Consider the following 26,197-nt stretch of genomic DNA (forward strand, 5'->3'; position numbering starts at 1 on the left):
AGTTTCACCCTCCCTTGACACCACCAGCCCTCTCTGTGCTGGGGAGCCATCCACACCCCCTTATCCTCCTTCCCATCTAGGCCCAAGCCCAGCCAGAAACCCTCCTCTCTCTTCCTGACTACGCACTGAATTTGATGTGTGAAGCCGGTACAGAGAAAGTGGTGTCCAACAAAGAGGCAGGCAGCCTCGGGTCCATCACTGACCTGGAGTGTAGATCCTTTCTCACTATAGATGAGGACCTCAGTTTCCTCATCTGTAAAATAAGCAGTTTTAATGAAATCAGCATTCCTGGTGTTCTTAGAATGTTAATATTTCTTAGATTGAAGGTGGGGGTGGGTAGAAGGGAGTGCTCTGTGGTCAAATAGTGTAGGAAACATTAAGTTCAAGGAATTTGAACCAGTTTCCTTACTGCGGGACTTCTCAGAACCTTTAACATGTTATTAATCATGCTGATGGATATATTAGCAAGCAGCATCCCCCAAATTGACCTGAGAATAAAGAACCCTTTATTCTCAAAAGATCCAATAAAAGCAGTGTTCCAGTGAACACTTAGGGGGAATAAATGAACCAAATCACTTGCAGATCCTTTTAGATGTAGGATTCTATGATTTGAAGTCCTCGCATTGGAGGTGAAGGTGTATAAGAGGAAAATTATAAACATAATAGTTAACACCTGCTGCTGATTATTAGGCCCCCAAGCACAATGCCAAGTACTTAACTGTCTGGTCTCATTTACTCATGCTACAGCTTGTTGGAGGAGTGGGCAGCCTGTAGACAAGGTCCACATGGAGGAGGGTCCTGCTAGGGTCTGGCAGCTAAGACTTAGGGAGGGTGGCAGAGACCAGGACAGCCTCTCTGCCCAGGGTAGGTTTTATCATCCCCACTGCACAGAATAAGAAGCACATAGCCCAGAGAGGTTTAAGAAACCTGTATAGGTCATCGAATTCACGACTTGAATTCGGGCCTGTGTAACATAGTGAATTTCCTCTGCAGCAAAGTACTCGGGCTGCTTGTTCATTGGAAGGCTCTCGCCATGGTGACAAATGATCATTTTTCCATAAAGTCATGACAGAATGAAGTGCATACCACCCACATTATTGTGTATTCCCTGAGAGCTGAATTGCTGCTGAATTAAGCCTCTGTTGGGCGATAATGACATAATCAACAAGCCTGGAGAGCTTCGGCCTTTGATGGAGGGCAGGGGGATGGCTTCTTGCTTCCCTGGCCACACCACGCTTGCCTCCTGAACGTCTATCTCCATGCCGGGCCACAGCACTCTAGCTCTGTGCTCAGGGAAGATGGGCAGGCAGATCCAACACCTCCTCCCTTCCAGGCCTGGACTTCCAAACCCACACATCCCTCGGGTGCCCCGGCCCCTGTCCTGTTGCTCCAGGTTGGAAAATGACATTAGTGTCCTTGTTACCTGAAGATCTGAACGACACTGTCGGCCAGGTTGACCTAATTGATGTGAGTGCGTGCTCAGTCCATCAGTCGTGTCTGACTCTGAGATCCCCGTGGAGCTCACCAGGCTCCTCTGTCCAGGGATTAACCAGGCAAAGATACTGGAGTGGGTTCCGTTTTCTCCGCCAGGGGATCTTCCTGACCCAGGGATCGAACCCACATCTTGTGCGTCTCTGGCATGGGCAGGCTTTGTTGTACTGGAGTTTAAATAATGACAGTGGCTCATGCTGAATGTGAATGAGCCATAGGAGTGACTCCCCTTTATCCCCCAAAGAGTTGATAACATTCTCGTCAACCTCAGTTACAGCCAAGGACTGGGGTTCAGAGGGGAAGGGCGTGCTGCAGCCGTGTGTCTAGCTGAGCTGGAGCCCCCAGGCTCTTCGCAGGTGTCTCTGTTCTTTCGAGGCTGCCCTCCTCTTGTTCCTGGCTCTCCTGCTCTCACTTCTTTCCCCGGTACTCTCCTCTCCTTCTCTCTCTTTCATCCTCCTGGTCCCAGTTTTCTCCTTTATCTGTGATGAGAAGTCTGATCTTACCATCAGAACAGAGCCTGACTCCACTGGACGTGTTGGCCAATGCATCTCAGTGTGGCCAGTTTTCAGGGACAGAAGGAGGCCAAACTGAGGGCCTACCATGTGTCGAGACACTGCATGTGGGCCACTGCCTTCAACCCTCATGAAACAGCATGGCATTCCCCTTTCCCAGATGGGAAAACTGAGGTTCCAGAAGGTCTACTGACTTGGCTGGAGATTGTTCAGCCAGTAATTCAGCAGGTGGGCCAAGCCTGAGTTTGAACTCAGGTCTCTCTGCCACTATAGGCTGAACCTTCTGCCCACCTCTACTTGAATCAGCAAGTGAGGACACCAAAGCATGATCCCTAGCAACTTCCAGCCACGGGAACATTGACTGCCTCCACGCCCAGCCTCGCATTAGTCAATAGTAATTGTCAACAGTATTGATAGTGGTGGAGGCTTTTGCTGAGGTCATGGTGAAGCTGCAGGCAGCTGCCATCAATAATAACTTTTATGGGGTCCATTAAAGCCAATTTCTGCCCCTGAAGGTTAATGTCAGCAGCTTTTATGTCACTGCTTAATATCCAAAATAAATACAGAATTGACTGGGTAATGTAAACACAAATCTCTCCCCTCAGGGCCGTCAGGTGGAACCAGCCCTCAGGCCCCTCCTGCTGAGCTGGGCCACAGCAAGGAGGAGCTGGCGTCATGCCAGGGCACACAGTTGGCACTCCATAAATGCTTTTTTAGAAAGCAGAGGTTGCATTTGCGCTCCAACCACAGGGTCAGGTGGACGCAGTGCCTCTTTAGCAGTTTCATTCTGTGATTTGTTCTGTAGCTGTGCTGAGCTCCTTCCGTGGACCAGGCATCATTCTAGAATTGAGAATCTTGGCAAATATTCAAGAGGGGAGGTAGAGCTGTGACAGCTTTTCCGCTCTGTCTGTTGCAGGCAGGGTGGAAAAGACACAGTCCCGGCGTCTAGTGAGGAGCCTTGGTCCCAGGTCCTGGCCATGCCAGGACCCAGCTCTGAAACCTTGAGCACGTCACCTCACCTCCCTACCCAACAGTTCCCGCAATTTCTAAAACTGTGTGCCAGTGGCCACGTGGGGTCATCAGAAGGGAAACGGGGAGTTAGGGTTTAGCAGGTACCGAGTTTCAGTTTGGGATGGTGGAATAGCTCTGGTTACATAGCAAAGTGAGTGCACTTAATGCCGCCATTACCATATGCTTAAAAATGGTTGAAAGGGTTATCTGTGTTTTACCACAGTAATAAAAAGTACAAAAACAGCATGCCATCTTTCTTCCTTGAAGTGTTGCTGTGAGCCTGCACCACAGCTTTGGCAAAGCGGCTGGTCTGTGCTGGTCCTTAATGCTTGCTCGCTATTAATGTTCATTGTTGAAAGAGCTGTGGGATGACTGTGGAAGGAGCCGTTCACTCTGCCCTGCGTGTCCGAAGGCTCTTTCCTCCATCCCACCCACACGACGCACCTGGGCTTGCAGGCCAGACGAGCAGGATTGCGCTGAAGGTGAGGGTTCTGAGTTGTTCCCAGTGGAGGCAATTGCTCGAGCAGGGCTTGGAGGCATAAGGAGGCGTGGTGGGCCTGGGACATAGTGAGAATTTACTCCTAGCTCTAATCCCAGAGGCAAAGTGAGAAATTCACATGGAAAAGAAACAATGAAACAGAATCACAGTTACCCCCCAAATTATCAAGCAGCCTGGGTGTCAAAAGGGAAATTACCGGTTAACCCAATTAGGCAGCCAAATTGCTTATTGAGAGTCAGTAGATTAGGTGAGCATCTTCAGGCAGGATGAGAAAGCTCATTACCAGTTTAACTCCATTTATCCTCTGCCCTCCATGGCCCGTGCTCATGAGACTTCGTTTTAAAAATCTTGTAAGAATAGCTATCACTAATTCCCTAGAGTACTGCAGCTACCCAGCCATGGTACACAAGGCTCCCTTTTCTAGGACAGGAAACTGGGTTCCTGCACTGGGGTAGAGATTACACCCCTATATTTGACTACCCTTCTGCCCCATGAGCAGCCTGCACTCCATCCTAGAAATCAGAGGTGCCCAGGAATGAGGGTCTCTTACTGGACAGTTACCCACGTTCCAAACAGGATTTAGAAGGGCCTGCAAGAGTCAAAGCATCTGGGAATCTGGGAGCTAGAAGGGACTTGGAGACAACTAGTCCATTGATTCTTAACTTTTTTTCCCATTTCCTAGCCAAGAAATCTAAGATTCAGAGAGATTAGGTGACCTGCTGAAGGTTGCACAGCTAATAAATGGCAAAACCAGTGTTTGAGTCCATGCCTGCCTCACACCACTGCCCGTTTGTTATCTTTCCTGAGCACCATCCTCTCCTACTTGTTCTGTTTTATAGAAACAGAATACCACATTGAGGTGGATTCTTTACCATCTGAGCCACCAGGGAAGCCCATGTTTTCATTAGCTCAATGCTGTTAATAATAATATACATAATCTGGGGGGTGAATCTAGCTGTATCCAGAACATAAACTTCCTTCTTAGTCAGTGTTCAGTTCAGTTCAGTCCAGTCGCTCAGTCGTGTCCGACTCTTTCCGACCCCATGAATCGCAGCACGCCAGGCCTCCCTGTCCATCACCAACTCCTGGAGTTCACCCAGACCCATGTCCATTGAGTCAGTGATGCATGCCATCCAGCCATCTCATCCTCTGTCGTCCCCTTCTCCTCCTGCCCCTAATCCATCCCAGCATCAGAGTCTTTTCCAATGAGTCAACTCTTTGCATGAGGTGGCCAAAGTACTGGAGTTTCAGCTTCAGCATCATTCCTTCCAAAGAAATCCCAGGGCTGATCTCCCTCAGAATGGACTGGTTGGATCTCCTTGCAGTCCAAGGGACTCTCAAGAGTCTTCTCCAACACCACAGTTCAAAAGCATCAATTCTTCGGTGCTCAGCCTTCTTCACAGTCCAACTCTCACATCCATACATGACCACAGGAAAAACCATATCCTTGACTAGACTGACCTTTGTTGGCAAAGTAATGTCTCTGCTTTTGAATATGCTATCTAGGTTGGTCATAACTTTCCTTCTAAGGAGTAAGCATCTTTTAACTGCCAAAACTTAAATTGAATCCCTAACCTGTTAGAGCTAATCAGGGCCTAGAGATCGTCATACCAGGTCGCTCTCTAATTGTGACACACTGGATAAAAGACGTCATAGAAGTTTAAGAGAAAAATTCCAACCAGTGGGTATCAGAGAACGTTTTGTGGAAGAAGTGCTGGTCCCTGGGCTTGGAGGGCTGCCAGGGACTCTTCCAGGTAAGGAAGGGGGAAGAAAGAGCATTCTATGTGGATGAAGGAATGTGTGTGTGCTGGTACTTAGTCGCTCAGTCATGTCTGAATCTTTGTGATCCCCACGGACTGCAGCAACCACTCCAGTATTCTTGCCTGGAGAACCCCCAAGGTCAGAGGATAAAGGCATGGGCGAGGACACATGTCTGGTGTGTCCCCTGGGGCTGGAGCATGGGGTGTTCATGGGAATATGGGGGCAGAGTGTTCTGGGGGGGACATCTGGAGACTTGGGCCGATCGCCTGTCGCTTAACAATGTTTGTTGAGCACCTACTGATTTAGGTTATTATGTTTCCAGCCTGCTCGGGACAGACAGAAGTCTGCTCATCAGTGGGGAAACTGATCAACAGATTTAAAAACTAAATGATAGTGGATGTTTCAGGATGATAAGTGTTACAGGAGAGGGAATGGGGAATGCCAGGCTGTGTGTGTGTGTGTTGGGGGGGTAGAGGTGCCATTTGCAGTTCTAAATACCAGAGGAGGCTTCCCTGAGAGGAGGACCTGTGGGGCAGGGGAGGAAGCTGGCAGTGAGACTGTCTGGAGGAAAGGCATCCGGGCGGAGGACAGGGCAGGTACCAGGGCCCAGAGGCAAGGGGGCCAGTGCAGCTCGGGTGCAGAGGAGGTCAGAAGGGGAGGTGGGGCGGGGCGGCAGGGTCATTCTGGAAGCACTGGAGCATCAGAGCAGGAGGCTACTGCAGGAGTCCAGGAGAGAGGACGGGAGCTCAGTTCCGGTCGGGGCATGGAGGCCGTGGGAAGGGGTTATGAGCCTGGTCAGGGGGCCCCGCTGCCCTGCCCTGCCCCACCGCAGAGCTTCTTAAGCAGAGAGGAAGACTGCCGTTTCCTTAAGTCCAGTGGCTGAAATGGGGTCTCGGTACTCTCGGTGTGTGGAAGGCTCTCACCTGGTCCTCCTGGCCTCGCAGCTCCTTCATCCCGGCTGCAGGATCCCTGAGCACTGGCCGGCCCCACGCCGTTCCCCACTTCCTCGCGGCCTCCGTCATCGAGCTCACCCCTTGTCCCGGCCTCACCCCGTACTCCCTGCATCCTGACCGCCCGGATCTCTGAACCTGACTGTCCGACTCCCGCTCCCAGCCTCGCCGTGCCGCCCACGGGAGGCTCTTTGCCTCATCTTTTTTTTTTTTTTTTTTTTCTATCTTGGCTTCAGTGTCCCTGATTCCAGCCCTTTCTTCTGCTCAGCTGCCTCAAACTGCCTTGGTCAAATCAGCCTGGGGCCTCCTCACCACAGCACCACCTCTGATGGATTTGCTGTGATCTGGGAGCTGGTATCTGACAGACACTAATGTGGCTGTTCTTGTGAGTTCCTTGGGAGAGGACTTGAAATACACCCCAAATTCACTCCCCCTCGGTGTGCACTGCAGCGCTCCCTGGTGGGCAGTATGTGCTAATACACATGCATCCTGCTGATGTGGCAGGCGGGGAAAAGAGACAGGGAGATCCAAAGCTACTGTAAATTAAGATAGATTGCATTCTTGAAACTAGGTTAAGGCCCACTGTGTGTGCAGAGAGGTACAGTAAGCCAGAGTTTTGCTTTTGATTTTAGCCAACGTGACTTTCAATTCCTGTGGAAGCAATGATGTGCTCAATGACAAAGTTCCTACCAAAAGACATTTATTTGCAAAGCACTATTTCCTATTGTAAGCGCAGCTTTGTCCAAGGAGAGTGGCTCTTGGTCTGTTTCAGCTTCATATAACCCCGGATGACTTCAGGGAGGAAAGGGAGTAACCAATGCTGGGAAAAGAGCTTTCTGCCCACAGGAGCCTAGTTCAGTGCTGGGGTGTGTGGAATCCAGGGATGCATCTGGTTTCAGTTTTAGACTCCCAGGGTGACCTTGAGCAACTTACTTCTCCTCTCTGGGCATCAGTTCCTTCACCAGCCAAAGGGAGTCATTGGACTCTCAGGCAGCAAGATAACTGGGAAGGAGAATGGGCTGTGGAGTCGGTCTCAGGATCCCAGCTCAGCCACTCAGGAACCGGATGATGATGTGCAAGTGATTGAATCTTACTGAGCCTCAGTTGCTTCACCTGTAACGTGGGCACGAATACCTCCTAACGTTGTAATGTGCACAAAAGACGTGTGCGCATGAAAGGTGAAGGCTTCCATTTCCCACCTGTGGACCAAGCCTGACCCTGAAATCAGTGGCGCAGCTCAGCACCATCATTTAAAATACTGGTCATAAGTGGATGGGAGAGGAGCAGAACAGAGTATATCAAACATAGTGAAGTCAGTATTATTTTGTGAATTTTTTTTTTTAGTTATACTTTACACACAGCACCTGTACTAGGTCATCATGTGTAATATATTTCTTACTCTGTAATTCAGTAAAAAAATAATAATCATAAGTTTAAAAGATGATACTTGGCACATACCAGGACCTGATGAATGTTAATTCCTTTCCTTCAAACCCCTCAGCTTGAAGATTCCATGATTCATGATGTCATGTGTGCACGCATGCTAAGTCACTTCAGTTGTGTCTGACTCTTTGCGACCCATAGACTGTAGCCCGCCAGGCTCTTCTGTCCATGGGATTCTCCAGGAAAGAATACTGGAGTGGGTTGCCATGCCCTCCTGCAGGGGCTCTTCCTGACACAGGGATCAAACCCAGGTCTCCTGCATTGCAGGCAGATTCTTCACCGCTAAGCCACCTGGGAAACCCTCATGATGTCATTGTGGTTTAGTCACTCAATCATGTCCAACTCTTTGCAACCCAATAGACTGTAGGACACCAGGCTTCCTTTCCTTCACCATCTCCCAGAGTTTGCTCAAACTCATGTCCATCGAGTCGATGATGCCATTCAACCATCGCATCCTCCATCCTTCCCTTTTCCTCCTGCCCTCAATCTTTCCCAGCATCAGGGTCTTTTCCAATGAGTTGGCTCTTCACATCAGATGATATCATAGTCTTACCTAAAAACTATTGACACAGTACTTCTAGGGCTCCCCTATGGAAAATAAGTGTGTATTGGGGCAGGGCCCCCATGATTCAGCTGAAAGAGGCTGGGCTCTGGGATCAGATGGACTTGCCCAAGGTCACATGGCTTATATAATGACAGAGCTCAAATCCCTGGTTTGTAGGAGTTGGCCCTCTCGCCCCCTCCTCCCCCAGCTTCCTCTTCTGTGAATGGCTGTTGGGGTGACTGGTAAGCCCTTGGGTAGCTAGGATCAGCAGGAAAAGCACCCCAACAGGATGAGCTGACTTAGAAGGATATAGGTGAAGATATAGGTGCCTAGAAGGGTCGTAATCTGGGTTCACATAACCAGCTGAATCTCTCTATCAGTGCAAAAGCGATACTTGATTGTGTGGATATACATTAAAATAAGCTTAGAGAGGATAAGCACCTAGAATAGTGCCTGGGGCATGGGTAGTGATATGTAAGCATACAGTGTTGTTGTTATCGTTCCTACAGCATTTGGTGATTTACAAAGCGTCATCACATCTTGTTTAAAATTTGCAACAGCCTTTGAGGTAGATGTGTCTCATCACTGCATGGAAGTTCTCTGAGATCATACAGCTGGAAAGTGGCAGAGAAGAGATTCAACCCCAGGTCTCTCTGACCCCATACCCACGTGCTGCTGTTCACAACCACAGGCACACCTCAGAGACGCTGTGGATTTGGTTCCAGACCACTGCCGTAAGATAATACTGGGATTACGCGACTCATGCTTTTTTTTTTTTTTGGCTTTCCAGTGCATCTAAAAGTTATGTTTATGCTACACTGTGGCCTATTAGGTGTGCGATAGCATTATGTTGAAAAAAAACAAAAGTATATACATACCTTAAATTAAAAAAAAATTTGTAGCTAAAAAATGCTATCATCCGACAGTGCAGGATTGCCACAACCCTGCCACACACAAAAAATAAATATGTCTGGGAAGGGCAATAAAATGAGGAATGCCCAAACATATGGCAGCTGGTCAGCCTGTCTTTCTGCCAAAGATAACTCCCCAGTTGCCAAGGTCAAGTGTGAAAAGACTCCAGCAGGCCTGATTTTCCTCAGACCAGTATCTCCCAGTCAGCTCCATGGGAAGGATCTCAGCCCACACTCTCTGTTCTGGAAGAAACTTCCCTTCGGAGGAATATTCCAAACACCAAAGAGGGCTTTTCCTTCCACGACCGTTTAGCAGCCTGGCTTCCTAAATGAGTGTGAGGCTCTTCGCTTTGTAGGCTCTTTAATGCAAACAAATCACTCTCCAGAATGTGCTTCCAAGAAGGAAATAATCGTATGGAACAAACCAGATTCAAAGTGTGTTGTCGACAAAGGGCAATTGTGCGCCGGTCCAGCTGCTGGAAGAATGGCCGAGGAGGGAAAGAGCAATCCTCATGCATGTGAAGTGGGCTGTGAAAAGGCCAAGGAAGTTCTGCAAACGGGAACCAAATGGCTAAGCATTGCAGGCAGATTCTCCGCCGACTGAGCCACCGGGGAAGTCCCAAATCAGAAGTGAGCCTGGGCCAAGCAAGGCTCCTTGAGCACCTCTCTCCCTATGGCCCCACGTGGGAGGAAAAGGAGAGAAGCTGCTTAAGCCTAAAGGATTTACCCTTCCTACCTGCATCCACTGCTTGCAGCAATTTATTACCTCAGCCCTAGAGCTAGTGCTAAAAGATGCATTTTAGTTGGAGAAAATGTCGTGTCATTTTTCCCCCCCGCTAGATCTAGCAAGCTCTTCAAGTGTCTGCGCTGGCATTTGGCTGTTCTCCTTCATGCTTAGGAAACGCGTCAGAGCTCACGACGCCATGAATACCTGACATTTCATCAATTATCATGTGGCTTTCTTCAGTCCAGGACACCTGAACCCCCACCCTGTCTTTGAACCCTGATAGTGGACCTTCGAACTTGGAGCCCGTGTCATAGGGTTTTTAAGGTTCTGTGAGTCACTGGAAGGACTCACGGTGCTCAGCACATAGTGAGAGTTGTGACTAAGATTTACTGCAGGAAAAGAGTAAACAGCAAACCAGCAAGAGGGAACGATGCACAGGGCGGAATCACCAGACTCAAGCTTCCGATGGTCCTCCTCTAGCAGAGTTCTTCAGGACATGCTTAGGTCCTTCAGCAGGCAGCTGTGATGACAGAAGTGCTCTCCACCAGGGAAGCTCAAGGGGGACCCCTGGTCACAGATTTTTATCAGGGGCTGGGTCACACAGATACCCTCTGCCTAGCATGGGCCAAAATGCCAGACTCTCAGAAGGAAGCAGGTATTTAGCATAAACCTCATTATTTGCACAAGCTAGGCACAGTCAGCCACCCTTCTCAATTAGAGATTTTATATCAGGCAAGAATTGTTTACCAGCCAAGCTCCCAGATGCCAGCCAAGAGCCAGCCCTGCAAGCAGACCTTTCTAAGGACCTCGAGCTGCTGTGTTGACACTTCTCTGCACGAGCCTCTGGTCCTCCCCTTCTATTTCCTAATGAGTAACCCTGAGTGCCCACCCAGCGTATGTATACATACCTCTCGGGTCAGCTGTGTAGACTTTTCTCTACTCTGTCTTTCAGGTGGTAACAGTGATTATAAACATTCTGGATAAGAAATGGCTTGATAAATAAAGCTCACTATTGGTGCTGATGATGAAACAAGAGAAAACAAAATGATGGATCTTAGGGAAAAAGCAAACACGTTAAATAGTCTGACAGCAGGGCAACACTGCTTGGTTTATAGCTCTGTTGATGGTTTGGCAGGGGGGAGTAAGGAGGTTGTGAAGCTGAGTGACTGGACAAGTGCTGGGGACATGTGTATCTCCTTTCAGTAGCACGCGGCAGGCAGTCAGTGTTGCACGAATGCTGAGGTGAAGCAGGCATGCTCTCTGGCTACTGGGGTTTTTGGTGTAGAGAAGAAAGACACATAAGCTAGGCAGTGTCCTGCAGAATGTCACGTGAGTGCCATCAGTGACCCGAGGTGGGCAGCAGGCAGAGAACCAGCAGAAGAAACCTGGCCCTGCTGAGGCAGCTGAATAAGGTGATTTGTAAGACCTGTGGCTCTGAGCGCTCATCGAGGGGGCTGGGCCAGGACCACAGGAAGAACGTCCGCCACGACGGCATCTAGAATGCCGTGCTAGAATGCAGTGCTCAAGAGTTCCAGTGGCAAAAGGCACCTTGAAGGCTGTGGGTCCAGTGTGCCTGTGTGATACAGAAAGTAGGTGAGGGGAGAAACCTTTACCTGTGGTCAGGTGTGAAAAAGTCCCAGGATCCCTCCGCTAGGGCAGGACAACACCCAAGTCCCTCCTGTGCCTTGCAGCCAGAGACGACCAGGAACTCATGTACAGTTGAACCAAGATGAGTTTGTTAATTCTCTGCCGCAGTGAAGGACACGCACCCTGGGGGGTTCATTGCGTGTCTCAGTAAGGGGTGTCTGAAAGGAAGTACAGGATGTGGCCTTGTACTGGGTGATTTGGGGACAGGTGGGTTCAAGGAAGTGGGGAGCTTTGCTGTGGATACTGTCAGAAAGCAGGGGTGAGTCTGTGCCTGAGTATCTTAGTAAGCCATATGTATACAGTAGGCAGGAAGAATGAAGTGAGGTTACAGTTGCATTTGGAAAAGCAGCAGCAGTTACATTAGCTGGGATTAGGAAGGCTTGACTTTTTTGGTCATTTTGTGGTTTGGACCATTTTTTTGTTTTTGTCTAAGTTCAGACATGATCACAGAGTGGCCTTGCCTTTGTCTGGGCCCAGTTGAACAGTTGCTTGTCTGAAGTTGGCGTGTGAAATTGTCTATATTCATAATTAGAAAGTTACTGCCTAGCTGTGAGGGCCAGGCAGTCCTGGCTGTTAAGAACTGTTTCTGTCTTCCTCATCCCAAGACCCACTGTCCCAGGATGCAGCCGGCTCTCAAGGCACTTGAGTGGGCTGTCCCATGATAAATCTCAGCACCCAGGGAAAATAGTAATGGAAATGACTTATTTAATAAGAAGTACTATTATATTGGGCCTCCCCAGGTGGCTCAGTGGTAAAGAATCCACCTGCTAATGCAGAAAATGCAGGTTTGACCCAGGGTTGGAAGATCCCCTGGAGGAGAAAATGGCAACCCACTCCAGTACTCTTGCCTGGAAAATCCCACAGACAGAGGAGTCTGGCAGGCTGTAGTCCATGGGGTTGCAAAAGAGTCAGGCACAACCAAACAACAACTATTATATTATTACTATCAAATAATTACTTACTTGGTAGTATATGGTGCTGTAACTAATAAAAATTATTTATTGGATATTTATTATAAGTCAGGAAGTAGATGATCCTCTTTAAATATATTTAGTCTTGTTTCATCCTCTTGCTATCTCGGCAGGATTGGTATTTTGGCTTTTGGTAGATAAGGAAATAGAGGCTCTGATAAGTAAAGTGACTTCCTGAGGACCCTCCATCTAAGAAGTGGTGGAGAAGATTCACACACAGATCTGCACAACTCCAAAACCTGTCTTTTCTCTCTGCCACGGGGTGTCTTTGACACGTGGGGACATGTGGGCACTGACAGGGATGGTTTGCCAAGCTGCAGCTGAGACCAGTGTTGGTTCAGAGAGTATGACTGAGAGTATCTGAGAGTATCTCTGAAACAGATCTGAAGTGTGCTCACAGACGGGGAGTTTGGGCAACCCTTGAAATGTCCCAGGTCACAGACTCCCAGACCCTGGCAGAGTGTGGTGGTCCCCAGGAGCAGGAGTCACAGCACCAGCACAGGGAACCCATCCTGGCCTCCCCAGAGGGGAAAGGGGGGCTGAAGCTATTTTTCATTCCTGAAGAGTTGGCTGATCCATAAGAAAAAGAGCTGCCCGTTACTGATTAAGTTTGTTTTCCATCATGACAATGTCTTAATGAAACTTAGCATCTTCAGCTCAAAAACTGGGGGAAAACTTTTAAGTCAGTGATGGCTAACCTTGCCGTCCTCTTCAGAGTTCAGCACTGTTTAACGGCTTGGGGACAGGCATGGCAGCAATTGGAAAACCTGTTGACATCGGTCCCTTAGCCAGAAGCATCATTCTTCTTTCAGTGGTCTATTTTGTATTGATCTAAAAACCTTTTCTCAGAACTACGTATCTCTAGGCAAGACCGTGGTTTATTTATCTATCTCAGTGTAATCAGGACCTGGCATTCGTAACAAGTCGGGCTTCCCAGGTGGTCCTAGTGGTAAAGAACCTGCCTGCCAATGCAGGAGACCTATGTAAGAGATGCAGGTTCAATCCCTGGGTTGAGAAGATCCCCTGGATAGGAAATGGCAACCCACTCCAGTATCCTTGCCTGGAAAATCCCACGGACAGAGGAGCCTGGTGGGCTAGAGTCCATGGTGTCCCAAAGAGACTGCAGACCAGAAACAGCCAACAGAAGAGTGTGACTAATGCTTATTGGATGCTGTGTTAGTTTGCTAGGGTTGCTGCAAAAATTACCACAGAGTGCCTTAAAACAATCGGAATGTATTGTCTCACAGTTCTAGAAGGCTAAAAGCTTAAAATCAAGATATTGACGGCCATGTTCCCTCTGAAACCTGCAGGGGAATCCTTCCCTGTCTCTTCCTGGTTTCCAGTGGGCTGCTGTCAATCACTGGCTTTCCTGGCCTGTGTAGCACACTCCAGTCTCTGCCTTCATCGTCCATGGCATTGTCTGCGCGTGTCTCTGTCTTCAGTGGCCATCTTCACATCAGAGCACTGGTCACACTGAGCTAGCAGCCCATCCTACTCCAATCTGACCCCATCTTAACTACTTACATCGAATATGGCCCTATTCCACACGAGGTCCACGTTCTGAGGCTAGGGCACTGGTACTGGGGGTTAGGACACTCTCAGTCTCTTTGGGCTGCTGTAACAAAAACACCATCCGCTGGGAGGCTTAAACAGCAAGCATTTATTTCTCGCTGTTCTAGAGGCTGGAAGTCCAAGATCAAAGTGTCTGCAGATTTGATGGGGGGAGCCACTCCTGCTTCTCACTGTCTTCACACGGCAGAAGGGGTGGGGGAGCTCTTTGGGGGGTCTCTTTTATAAGGGGGCTCCACTTTCAAGGCCTGATTACCTCTTGAAGACCTCGCCTCCTAATGCCATCACCCTTGGGGGTTAGAATTTTACCATATGAATTGGAGGTAGAGGGGGCAGAAGCATTCTGTAGCAGACTTCAGCATACCTTTTTTTTTAATTAATTAATTTTTTCGGGGGGAAGGATAATTGCTTTACAGAATTTTGCTGTTTTCTGTCAAACTTCAACATGAATCAGCCATATCTTTTCAGAGGGAAACACTTCAGTCCATAAGAGATGCCTGTTAGGTTCCAGGCACCATCTCGGGCTCCACCACCCCTCAGCAGCCTGGCTCTTAAGTGAGTCTGCAGCTTCTCAGGGCCCACAGGAACCATTTTGGTCTGAATGCTATGGCAGTTGTACCTCGGGGCCCCTGAGTCCTGCTGCGGTGTCCCCTTCCTCTCCCTGGCGTGCGCCACCTCACGGCCAAGGGATCATCAGATCAGGGCACCGGGTCTTAGGGCTGCTTCTGAGTGAGTGATGGATGAGACTGTGTGGGAGACCCTGTGGCCTTGCCTGTAACAACAAGGGGTGTGAGTACGTGAGAGTACACACACGTGGCTGTGTGCAAGGCCTCCTGCTTTCAGTGTGTGGGGCTTAGGGCCATGTGTGTATGTGAGGTTCAAGTGTGAGGGATGCATACCCATGACCGTGTTGGAGTGTGGCTGCAAGACAAGGTCTGTGTTATTATATTGGCGGAGGGTGGGGGAGGGGGAAATAAATGTATGACAGTGTGGGGATCACGTGAACAAGGGTGTGTGGGTCTGGCTGTCCACGAGGGTGTGTGTGTGTGTGTGTGTGCCCGAGTGAGGGAACAGGTGGGGATTTCCACCAAACACCTGTTGTATTTTAGACTCAGGCAGCCAGCAGAGGTGAAGTCTTTCTTCCTATGGAAATGGGGAAGAAAGGCTTTTGGGGGGCTTTTATTCGCTTTGGGGGAAAAAAAAAAAAGGAAAAGCAGCATCATCCAGTTAGTGGTTGTTAATTAGGAGCAGGTCCCAGGAAAGCTGCCGTGCAGCAGCTCCAATAAATCACTCATTAACTACCCGTGGCCGCCCGCCTCCGTGCCTGCTTCTCTGCAGCTGGAGCCTCGTCTGCAGCTGGGCCAGGGCCCGGCCACTGTAGGCTCATCAGAATTGGGGCGGGGGTGCATACTGTCCAGTCCTCCATTCTAGGAGCATCCCCGGGGTATACAAGAAGACAGGGCTGAGCCTCCGTTCACTGGCTCATGGACTCAAGTGCAAGTCTCTACGTATCAAGACCTCCCCATCCCGCCCCTTCCAGCCTCATCTCCTGCCTTTCAGTGTTGATTTCTGCTCCAGCTTAAGGGCGTCGTCATAACAGCCACACACGTGCCTGACAGTGGTGTCATGAGGCATCTACCTGTGTCGCTTACAGAAGGGAGCAAGCAGTGCGTACACAGGAAATACATCCTTGCCAGACCAGCCCCTGGCGACTTTCTCACCAAAGCAATGGTTTAAAGTATTGAATGCAGCTAAAACCACCACAGACTCTCTCATAGAGGGTGGGAAAGGGAGTAACTGCTTAGTAGGTACAGAGGTTTTTTTTTGTTTTTTGTTTTTTTGGTAGCGGGGATGGGTTGATGAAAATGTTCTAGAATAGATAATAGTAATGTGGCGCTAGTGGTAAAGAACCCACTTGCCAGCGCAGGTAGACGTGAGATGAAAGTTTGATCCTTGGGTCAGGAAGGTCACCTGGACAAGGAAATGGGAACCCACTCCAGTATCCCTGCCTGGAGAATCCCATGGACAGCGGAGCCTGGTGCGCTACAGTCCATGGGGTCACAAAGAGTCAGACATGACTGAAGCAGCTTAGCATGCATGCATTCAACATTGGGAATGTATAAAATGCCTCTGAGCTGTACACTTTCAGATGGTTCAAATGATAAATTATATATTTTCTATAATAAAAAGCCAACCTAGAGCACCTTATTTATCCACACTTTCAGCACACAGTCATTGAGGGCACCTGTAGCATCAGGGCCTGGAGACTCAGAAGTGTTTGGGGTTAGGGGAAGCAGACAGACACGCAGCAGATTGACGCTTCCTGTTTTAACAGCAAACTGTGCACCCTTAAGACACTGGGAGGTTGCTGTGCTTGCCCCTGCTTTGTAGTGAGCAAACTAGGAATCACAAAGGCAGGGACTTGGCCAAAGTCACACAGCGCCTAGATAGATGTGAACCCAAGTCTATCTGCTGCAAACCCATCATATTTCCAGTGTCATATGCTTCCTCTTCCTCCCAGTTTCAGGCCTGGTGCTCACCATCTAACTTAAGGACAACACAGCCGGAGGCTGGAGAGCCCATGTGGATGGCAAGCCAGACATTGCCAAGTTCAGTTCTTCCCCCTCCTCCGTGGGTTGAGGGCCCTCGCCTCTCTCCTCCTCAGGCCCCCCGCCCCTCTCCTCCTCAGGCCCCCCGCCCCACTCCATCGTCAGCACTGCAGCACGCTGATCTTTCTAATCTGATTAGCTAGCTGCTCCCTGCTAGATGTTTGTATCGGTGCCCCAGCCTTCTTCCTAAGCAATACTTTCAGGAACCTGTGACTTTGGAATGACGTCCTTTATGGTTGTGTTTATTTTTGAAAACATGTAGACTCAATCCCCATCTCACAGCCTCTGCTTTTGTGCTTAGCTGAAATGTGTTGAAAGACTTAGAGATAATTACTGAATATTTTCCCCACATGTAAAAAAGATATTTGCTCTAATGAGGCCATTCTTTAACCTGGTTGGGGTGCGGTGGGGGGAGTGTTAGAATTAGAAGCCTTTGTTTGGTTCAGGAAGCTCAGGAATCCCCATCTCGGAGGCCAAGCCCAGATGGTAACCCTGGAAGCATGAAGTTCAAAGACAGCAGGATTATGGACTGGTGCAAAACCGGTACAAATATATCAGCGTTGCCCTTCCTTCAGACACTGGCGCGTTAGCTAGGATCTGCACGTAGATTTGGTTGGCCTCAGTGCAGAGACACTTCAGAGAGAGGACGAAAAGGTTAAATCCCTCTTCTGGAACCAAATGGAGATAAAGAACAGTCCACTGGTGTGGGGGAAAGGGGGTTATGGGGGTGGTTATTGTAGGCGATTTTCTTTTGACGCTAGGTCTCATATTCGTTTCCCTAGGCTTCTTTGTTCACTCATCCATTCCTGCCTTCATTCATTCATCAAATGTTCATAGAGAACCTGATGCTTCCAGGTCCTGTTTCAGTGATTATAGACAGAAATGTGGGCTTCCCTGGTGGCTCAGATGGTAAAGAGTCTGCCTGCAACGTGGGAGATCTGGGTTCCATCCCTGGGTCGGGAAGATCCCCTGCAGAAGGAAATGGCGACCCACTCCAGTAGTCCTGCCTGGAAAATCCCATGGACAGAGGAGCTGGCAGGCTACAGTCCATGGGGTCACAAAGAGTCTGATGTGACTGGGCGGCTAACACTTTCACTTTTACACTTCCATGATTTCTGTAGCAGTCAAATAGGTTAATTATGTCACAATAACAAGTAGCCCTAATATCTCAGTGGCTTTGCAGAGTTTATTTCTCACATCACGTACTCAGCACATCGGAGGTGTCAGGGAAAAGGGTTTCTCCACAGGGTCTCTCCAGGACCCAGGCATAGGGGCTCTGCGATCTTGTAGCTGCATTGTCTGGAGCAAACAGCCTTTTTGCCTGCTTCTCACAGCCCATAGGCCTGACTTAGTCATATAGCTCCTCTTAACTGCAAGGGAGCAGGGAAATATACACCTCCCATGTACCCAGAAAAAGAAGAGAACCAGCTTGGTAAGCACCAGGAGCCCCTACACCACCTAGCGTAAGAAGGGCTGGGGTATGGACACAGTGCAATACCTGCCCTTGAGATGTTTCCATTCAGTAGAAAGGAGAGTAAAGAGACGCAACAGCTCAGGGAAGTCAGGAAAGGGGGAAAGGAGCTGTGATGTGAAATCTGAGAGGCGGGAGACGGGGCTGCTGGCAGGCTGGCCAGGAAGTGTATGGCACATTCATGCGTGCAGGTATCATGTGGCTGCTGAAGTGTATCAGGGTGTCTAGTGTGCCGGGTGGTAAATTTAGAGAGGCAGGGCCTTGGGCATCACCTGTCGGTGTTTGAACCTTATTCTGGGGGAGAGGGAAAGCCAGTAAAGGGTTTTAAGCAGGGATGTGAGCCACCCTCTTTATGTTTCTGGAAAGATCACCCTAGGTTCCACCTGAAAGTGGAGAGGAAGAGATGGGTGATGGCCCCCAAAGTCAGAGCAGTGGTCGTGGGGACAGAATGGAGAGGTATTTAGGTGGAGGGACCAGTAGAATTTGGTGACTGACTAAATGTGGGCTGTGGGAGAGGAAACGGATGCAGGCCTGTATTTGATTGGAGTAGTGCCGTGGATGAGTGTGGAAATGCTGGAGCACGTGTGTGGAGAAAGATGAATAAGCTGAGTGGTAGACACTGTTGAATCTGAGGTGCCTGTGAACCTCCAAATCAAGATGTCCATGATACACTTGGATGTTTGGGCCTGAAGTGTAGAGAAGAGTTCACCCACCTCTCGGAGCATCTAAGAAATTACAGGTATAGGGGGTAACCTCAGCCAAGCAGAGCTCTTTCCTCCAGGGATCTCACCTTGCACTTCTGTGGGGACCAGAATTGTTTTCCAAATTGTGTTTCAATCTGGGTGCTTGCAAGATGGAGTCATTTCTGGCTGGTCAGCTTCCCAAGACCTAGCTCCTTAGGGTGAGAGAAGTCACTGGTCTCTGGCTTCTGCAGCTCCCATCATGGTCTCTGTTAAGTTGCTACCATTGTTCAGTCAACGAGCCCCCAGAGGGCTAGCTAATGCTTATTCATCTGGCCTGGTACCCAGGTGCTTAATCAGTGTTTCTTGAACAAACAAATGAATTAACCATCAACTGTGAGGCTTCCCTGGCCACTCAAATGGTAAAGAATGTGCTTGCAATGTGGGAGACTCGGGTTTGATCCTTGAGTTGGGAAGATCCCCTGGAGAAGGGAATGGCTACCCACTCCAGTATTCTTTCCTGGAGAATTCCATGGACAGAGGAGCCTGGCATGGCGGGATCTGAGCTTTTGTAGCCCCCAGTATGGTCTCTATCAAGCTGCTATCATTGTTGAGTCACCAAGTCCCCAGAGGGCTAACTCTTGTTCATCCGGTCTGGCACCCAGGTGCTTAATCAGTGTTTCTTGAACAAATGAATGAATTAACCACCAACCATGCAAAATTGTTGGGTCCCTGGTGGGAACATAAATAGTACTTCCATTTTCCAAAAGCCTTTAATAAATTATAACTTGCCAAATTAAAATAAACATTTAACTTCTACCAACCAAGTCTCTGGAGGATTTGACACCTTTTCGTCTTCAAAGTGCTTTCAAACCAAGAGGTGGCTTCTCTCAGAGGTCCCTCTTTGAAAGTTTTAGATTGTAAACAGATAGAGAAATGTATTAACACTCAGGGGCAAAGATGCCTCAGGCCAGTTTTAGAGAAAACTTTTTCCAGGAAAGAAAAGCAAATCTTTGATTTTTTTGAGTGCCTTCACGTGTTCCAAGGGTTGCATTAAGGGCTTTCAGTATGTTATTCCCTCAATGTTTTTATGATGTAGGTACTCTCATTCCTACTTAAGAGATAAGAAAACTGAGGCCAGAGACACACAGTGATTGGTCCAAGGACACATAGCTGGGAAGAGGGAGAACTAAGAACCTATCTTAAGTTCTTCTAACTCCAGGACAACTGACCTTTCCTTTGCATGACTATTTCTCAACTTGGGTCTGCAAATTACCTGTAGTAGGTACACACAGGATATAGATTCTGGGTCCCCATACCAAACTTCACTGGATGAAACTCTGGAGAGAGAGGCTTGGAGTCTGTATTTTACTTTTATAAACATGAATTTTTTATTAATCTGTTTTTGTAACTGAAGTACAGTTTACAATGTGGTGTTAGTTTCAGGTATACAGCAAAGTGGGGAATCTGCATTTTAAATAAACTTCCCAGGTGCTGCTTCTGCACACTGAGATTTGATAACCTACATTTTATACCCGTAGTGGGAGTCTAAAACTTAGATTTTTGTCTAAAGCGATGAGCAGGAAAAAAAGAAAAAAAGGAGAAATCTAGGCCCTGTGCCTTCCACTGAGCTTGGAGCACTGGCCTCCTGCACACTAAGTGCAGCAACATCTCCCCCCAGCCCACCCCTCCATCCCCGCCCTCCCAGGCTGCACTGGCTGAGATGGGAAGCTGTCTCTGTTCCCCTGCTTTTCATGGCAAGCTTGGGTTGATGTTTTTTTCTCTGCTCCATATGGATTTTGCAATTAACTCACTAGAAAAGTAAACCACAGGATGCCTGGAATAATAAGTGCAGTGAATACTAGGTCCCAGCCAAGGAGTCTGGGACTGCTTCCAGCGCATGACGAAGGTTGCTGGGTTGGTGCAGGAAGGAGGCAGGAAGCGAGAGGCTGGCAGGTCCTCAAGGCTGCACAGAGGCAGCAGATGGAGGAGGAGAGGGGACCACTGCTGGTTGAGATCGAGCACCTTTTGTACATGTTCAACATATTGCTCAGAGTTTTACATTCTTCATTTCACCAATTCCACACAGCTCTTTTTGGTCAATATTACTGTTCCTCTTTCACAGAAAAAGACCTGAAGCTCAGAAAGACAAAGACACTTCCCAACTTCCAGCTTCTTCAGGCAGCCTTACTGCCTCCTCACTGTAATCTTTCCTTTCTCTGAGCAGCTAGAGTCAGAAGAGCTTCTGACAAGCAGGCAACCCAAGGATAGTTGGGAACAGTGAGAACTAATCTTGAGGAACCTGGCTCCTCACCTGTGAAATGGGATGTTGACTGTGGCCAGGTGGCAGGGCTGCTGTGAGTACTGAATCTGACCTCTTACATGGGAACACTTCAGACATGGCTTGGGCTTCCCTGGTGGCTCAGACAGTAAAGAATTCACCTGCCATACGGAGACCTGGGTTCAATCCCTGGGTTGGGAAGATCCCTTCGAGGAGGGCATGGTAACGCACTCCAGTATTCTTGCCTGGAGAATCTCATGGACAGAGGAGCCTGGCAGGCTACAGTCCATGGGGTTGCAAAGAGTCAGACATGACTAAGCACAGCACACACACGGCTGGACACACAGTAGATCCTTGGAACATTATTTCCCTTGTACTTCCACATTAGTCACCTAAACCATTTCCTGTCACAGAATGAGTGGCACTTTTTTCAGAGGTGAAACACCCACTGGGTTGCTCAAGAAACAGGGATGCTCTCAAGCTAGCTCAAGGAATAGAGTTTATAGGAGGGTTATAGGTGGACTGATAAAGTAGTTGGCATGGAAATCAAGAGTAGGTGTCAAAGCATTCTGGGTTCTGAATAGGAGATGGAGGAAATAAGGCTTTACCTGACACCCTTGTCTGCTCAGGGCACTTGGCTGTGTTTTGGCTTCTTGTTTCTTGGAGAGGCATTTCCTGCTTCTTGTTTCAATTTCCGAGAGAAAGAATCTGATTGGCTGAACCCATCTCTACGTATCAAACCATAGGTCAAACGTAAGTGGGTGGAGTCAGACAGGGCAGTCACGTGATAGACACCTTGGCAACTTAGGCCCGGAAGTAAGCTGCCTGCTTGGGAAGAGGCCATGGGCGGCCAAGCACAAGGTGATCTCTTTGCCCCATAAGGCCCCTTTCTGCACTTTTCCCTCCAGAAGAAGAAAGATTTTGTCGTCTTGGTTTTTCTGTCCTCTCATGCTGGGCCTGCAATGCAGTCCTCAGAAAAGGCGGATACAGAGGAAGAACCAAGAGTGTAAAGATGCAGAGAGGTCCTGTTTGTTCTGCTCCCTGTGGATTTTTTACAGAAATGGCCTCACTAAAGATTTGGGTGCCTGCGTCTCCATCTGAGGCAGTCCTGCTCCTGCCCACCCGCTGGTAAACGGAGTTCTTTTCTATGAAGGAACTCTGTCTGGGACTTATGCACTCATTCCCTGTAATGTCCACATCCAAATCTGTTCAGTTTACAAGTCAAAAGATGTTTTCTCTTCTTGCTTCCAGAGCTTAAAAATCATTCTGGCTTCTTTTTGCTTCTCACAGCTTCCTGAGTAGTGAAAGATGCTGGAATGTGAGCCAGGCTGATGGTGCTGGGGAAATGTCAGGCTGGGGGTTGTCCTCTGTTCTGTGGCATTCAGTCAGCTGTCATCACAGCTCCAAAACCCTTCTGGGGCTCTAAGGCAAGTGGGTATGACTCAGCAAAGGAACCAGAACAGACAGACAGGGGGAATCAGGAAAACACTCCAGCTCCTGACAGAGTCTGAAACCTTGTTTCTTAGGACAAAGGGGACAGGACTGAAAAAAGAGACACTACTTTTTAGGCTGGAGTCAAGGAGTCACCCACTTCCTCTAGAACTGCGCTGTCCAAGGGAGCTTATGAAAATGTCCTGTGTCTGCACTGTTCCATACAGTAGCCATTAGCCACCTGTGGTTATCCAGCACTCGAAATGCAGCTGGTGCAATGGAGGGAAGGACTTCTTTATTTAATTGATTTAATTTTAAATATAACTGTAAATAACCATATGTAGTTAGTGGCTACCATCTTGGACAGGACAGCTTTTGAATCAGGAGTCTATTTCCAGTTTTCTGAGGGCAAGGATCAAGACTTACACCCAAGTCCTCAATGCCTAGTACAGTGGCTACCATGGGCTCAATAGTATTCACGTGAGAGAATGGAGTAGACTGATAGTGATGAAATGGAGACTGCTTTCATGTATTAATAGAAGGTAAAATCACAGGATTTAGAGTTGATTAGACTTGAATTCATGTTCTGGGCTTCCCTTGTAGCTCAGTCGGTAAAGAATCTGCCTGCAGTGCAGGAGACCTGGTTTTGATCCCTGGGTTGGGAAGATCCCCTGGAGAAGGAAATGGCAACCCACTCCAGTGTCCTTGCCTGGAAAATCTCATGAACAGAGGAGCCTGGTGGGCTGCAGTCCATGGGGTCGCAAAAAGTCGCGCATGACTGAACGACTGACGCTTTAGACTTGAATTCATGTTCTGACTCTGAAATTTACTTATCTCTATGCCTGTGGGCATGTTACCAACACCTTTAAGCCTTTCACATCTGTGAAATGGCTACAACACCTCCCTCTTTCATAAAGTTATGTTATGAAGAATAAATGAATTGACATATACAGTGAGTGGAACAGTGCCTGGCATTATATAAGCCCTGGCATAAAATATGAAGTAGCTTCATAGAAAAGACTGAGAAAGTGAAAAACAGCCCTGCTGGCAACCAGACTGTGACCTTCTCAACAGATGCTCTGAGCAACACATAGGCAGAACCTCCCTGTGACCATGTCCAGGGCATAAACAATAACAACCTTGGAGATGCCTCATAAGATGAAGGCCTGTTGGCTTTAAGGCTGACTCAAACATTGCTTCTCAGGCACAAGTCCTCTTGCTTTGCTCCACTGTATGAGTAGTTTTCTGGCAGCATTTGTTCTGATGTGATTAGGAAAGAACTAAGCTTTTCTGATGATTTTCACACAGGTCAGATTTGTCAAAGGGGTATTACAAATGCATATGTAGTTCCCTTGCCCCTTGCATTCCTTGCTTTGGATATTCTGATGGATTTGAATGAAAACCATGTGCAGAAGTGTCCACTGGCTTTCTTGGGCAGGTTTCAGTTACTTGGGAGGAACGATATTTACATACAAGTCAGGGATAAAAGTCTCGCAACAGCAAAGAAAATGTGAGAGACATGGTGGTCAATTAAGGAAGGGATTTTCCTTGAGGGTTTGAGCTAAGCTATTCTCTAGGAGCCCACGGCCTTAAAAAACATGAAGCAGAATGAAAAATGGTGTGCTTAACTGGAGAAACTGAAAGTGATGTGCTTTCCAGGTTCTTGTACTGTTACTAACCAGGCAGAAATCCCAGCTCTTCTTTTCTAAGAATATAGAGGTCAGGGGGAAATTCTCATCAGACTTCTAAGACTGGTAGCATCTAGTTAATTCCTAAGGCCCTGCCCCACCTCTGAAACCAGTGTTGGGGTCACTAGGACTTGCCACGGGGCTGTCATTTAAGAACCGCACTGTGTGGAACTGTGGTGTGTGTGTGTGTGTGTTAGTCGCTCAGTCACGTCTGACTCTTTGCGATCTCACAGACTGTAGCCCACCAGGCTCCTCTGTCCATGGGATTCTCCAGTCAAGAACACTGGTATGGGTTGCCATGCCCTTGTCCAGAGGAACTTCCCGACCCAGGGATCGAACCCGGGTCTCCTGCATTGCAGGCAGATTCTTTTCCATCTGAGTCACCAGGGCTGTGTTGTTTAGGGCTCCCTTATATGTGCAGCATCCCAAGGTGGTGCTTGTGGCAAAGAAACCACCTGCCAATACCGGAGACATAAGAGATGCAGGTTCGATCCCAGAATCAAGAAGATCCCCAGGAGGAGGAAGTGGCAACCCTCTCCAGTATTCTTGCCTGGAGAACCCCACGGACAGTGAGCCTGGCGGGCTAAAGTTTCTAGTGTCACAGAGAGTCAGACACGACTGATGCAACTTAGCACACAGATGTGCAGCAGCTGATGGCAGGAGATCCTACTGGGGCCACTCTTGAAGCCACAGTAACAAGTTGATGAGAGAGCAGAAACAAGATGCTTTCACTGTCTCGGCGTTTCCATTCCTCAACCTCCATCCACCACTTCAACTCAGTTGCTGGAAAATACATGACCGCTTGAGCTAAACTGGGGTATCTAAATCTCCCTGTGCCTCTTTGGGGCTCTCTCCTCCGTTGAGGTCAGAACTTCCTCCTCACTTCTGCTCCCCTTGGATGTGTTTTGATCAAGCATCCGTGTCCCATCTTTTGGGAGTTCGGCCCTCCAGTTATTGTGTCTTCTGATCCTTTGGCTCTTACTTCCCTGCAGAAAAGACCTAAACCCTGAGTTGCCTTTTTATTGTGAGACTGAGATCCCCAGGAACTCCATACCACCACTTACCCCACCTCTTGAGGGAGATTCATGCATTAGGCTTAGTTCTGGCCAGTCAAGGAAAGCCGGTGGTGCCAGGGCTGTAGGATGCTTGAGAGAAATGGCCGTCTTGGAGTTTGTACAAATCAAGGAGAAGCATGAAGAATTTGAGTAGTTACGTACCCTGAAGCCTTGCTCCTCAGACTGGACCTGCAGCATGAGCTAGATGGAAAGACAGACTCTCAGCCCCGCTCCATCCCTGCTGGATCAGAATCCGGTTTTTAACGAGATCCCCAGGTGGTTCATCCACATGTTGAAGCTGAGAAGCACTACCCTAGAATTTTAAGAAAGTTGATTTCAGAAACTTACGAGTAAATACCAGTTTGCATTTGAAGGCCAGACACTTTGAAAAGATGATTCAGGAGGGTTGAGAAATAAAACAGCGTTAAGACCATCTTTTATGTCTTTAAACATCAAGTGTGGAAATAAATAGGAAAACATCTATATAAATACATCAGTGATTTCCTCAGGAGGCAGGTAGGACAGGGTGGGAAGGAGCGAAGGAAGACCTGCATTTGTTTTCGGCTTGCTTCCTTGAATTCAAATATGTGAATACACTTAAGTGTTACTTTGGAGATAAAAAGTATGCAAATTAACTTACACAAAAAAAGGATGTATGATTTTGGTAAATGTAAGTTTGACAGCACAGCAAAGAATAACCCCAGGAAGCACAGGCATTTCTCAGATGAGCTAAAATTGAAAAGGGACACATTAACAGCCTACTTCCCAGTGGTGGAATTACAGGGTGATTTTGTTGTTTTTCTTGTTCTCTTATCTTTTTCTGGTCTGAATTTTTAAACTTTTGCATTGACTGTGTATCCCTATATAATAAGAAAATTTGCCCAAAAATGTTTTCAGGAAGAATTATTGAAGCAGGATAAAGAGACATAAAGCTAACAGGGATGCA

The 26,197-nt window shown here is 48.2% G+C and overlaps 1 protein-coding gene across 2 annotated transcripts in view; it reads left to right on the forward strand.

Moving 5' to 3' along the window:
* TENM4 (teneurin transmembrane protein 4) overlaps window positions 1-26,197 on the forward strand; it is a 3,327,204-nt gene that overhangs the window by 2,886,227 nt on the left and 414,780 nt on the right. The window lies entirely within an intron of this gene.

This window comes from Bos indicus, chromosome 29 (assembly GCF_029378745.1).
Source record: "Bos indicus isolate NIAB-ARS_2022 breed Sahiwal x Tharparkar chromosome 29, NIAB-ARS_B.indTharparkar_mat_pri_1.0, whole genome shotgun sequence".
NCBI classification, from domain to species: domain Eukaryota; kingdom Metazoa; phylum Chordata; class Mammalia; order Artiodactyla; family Bovidae; genus Bos; species Bos indicus.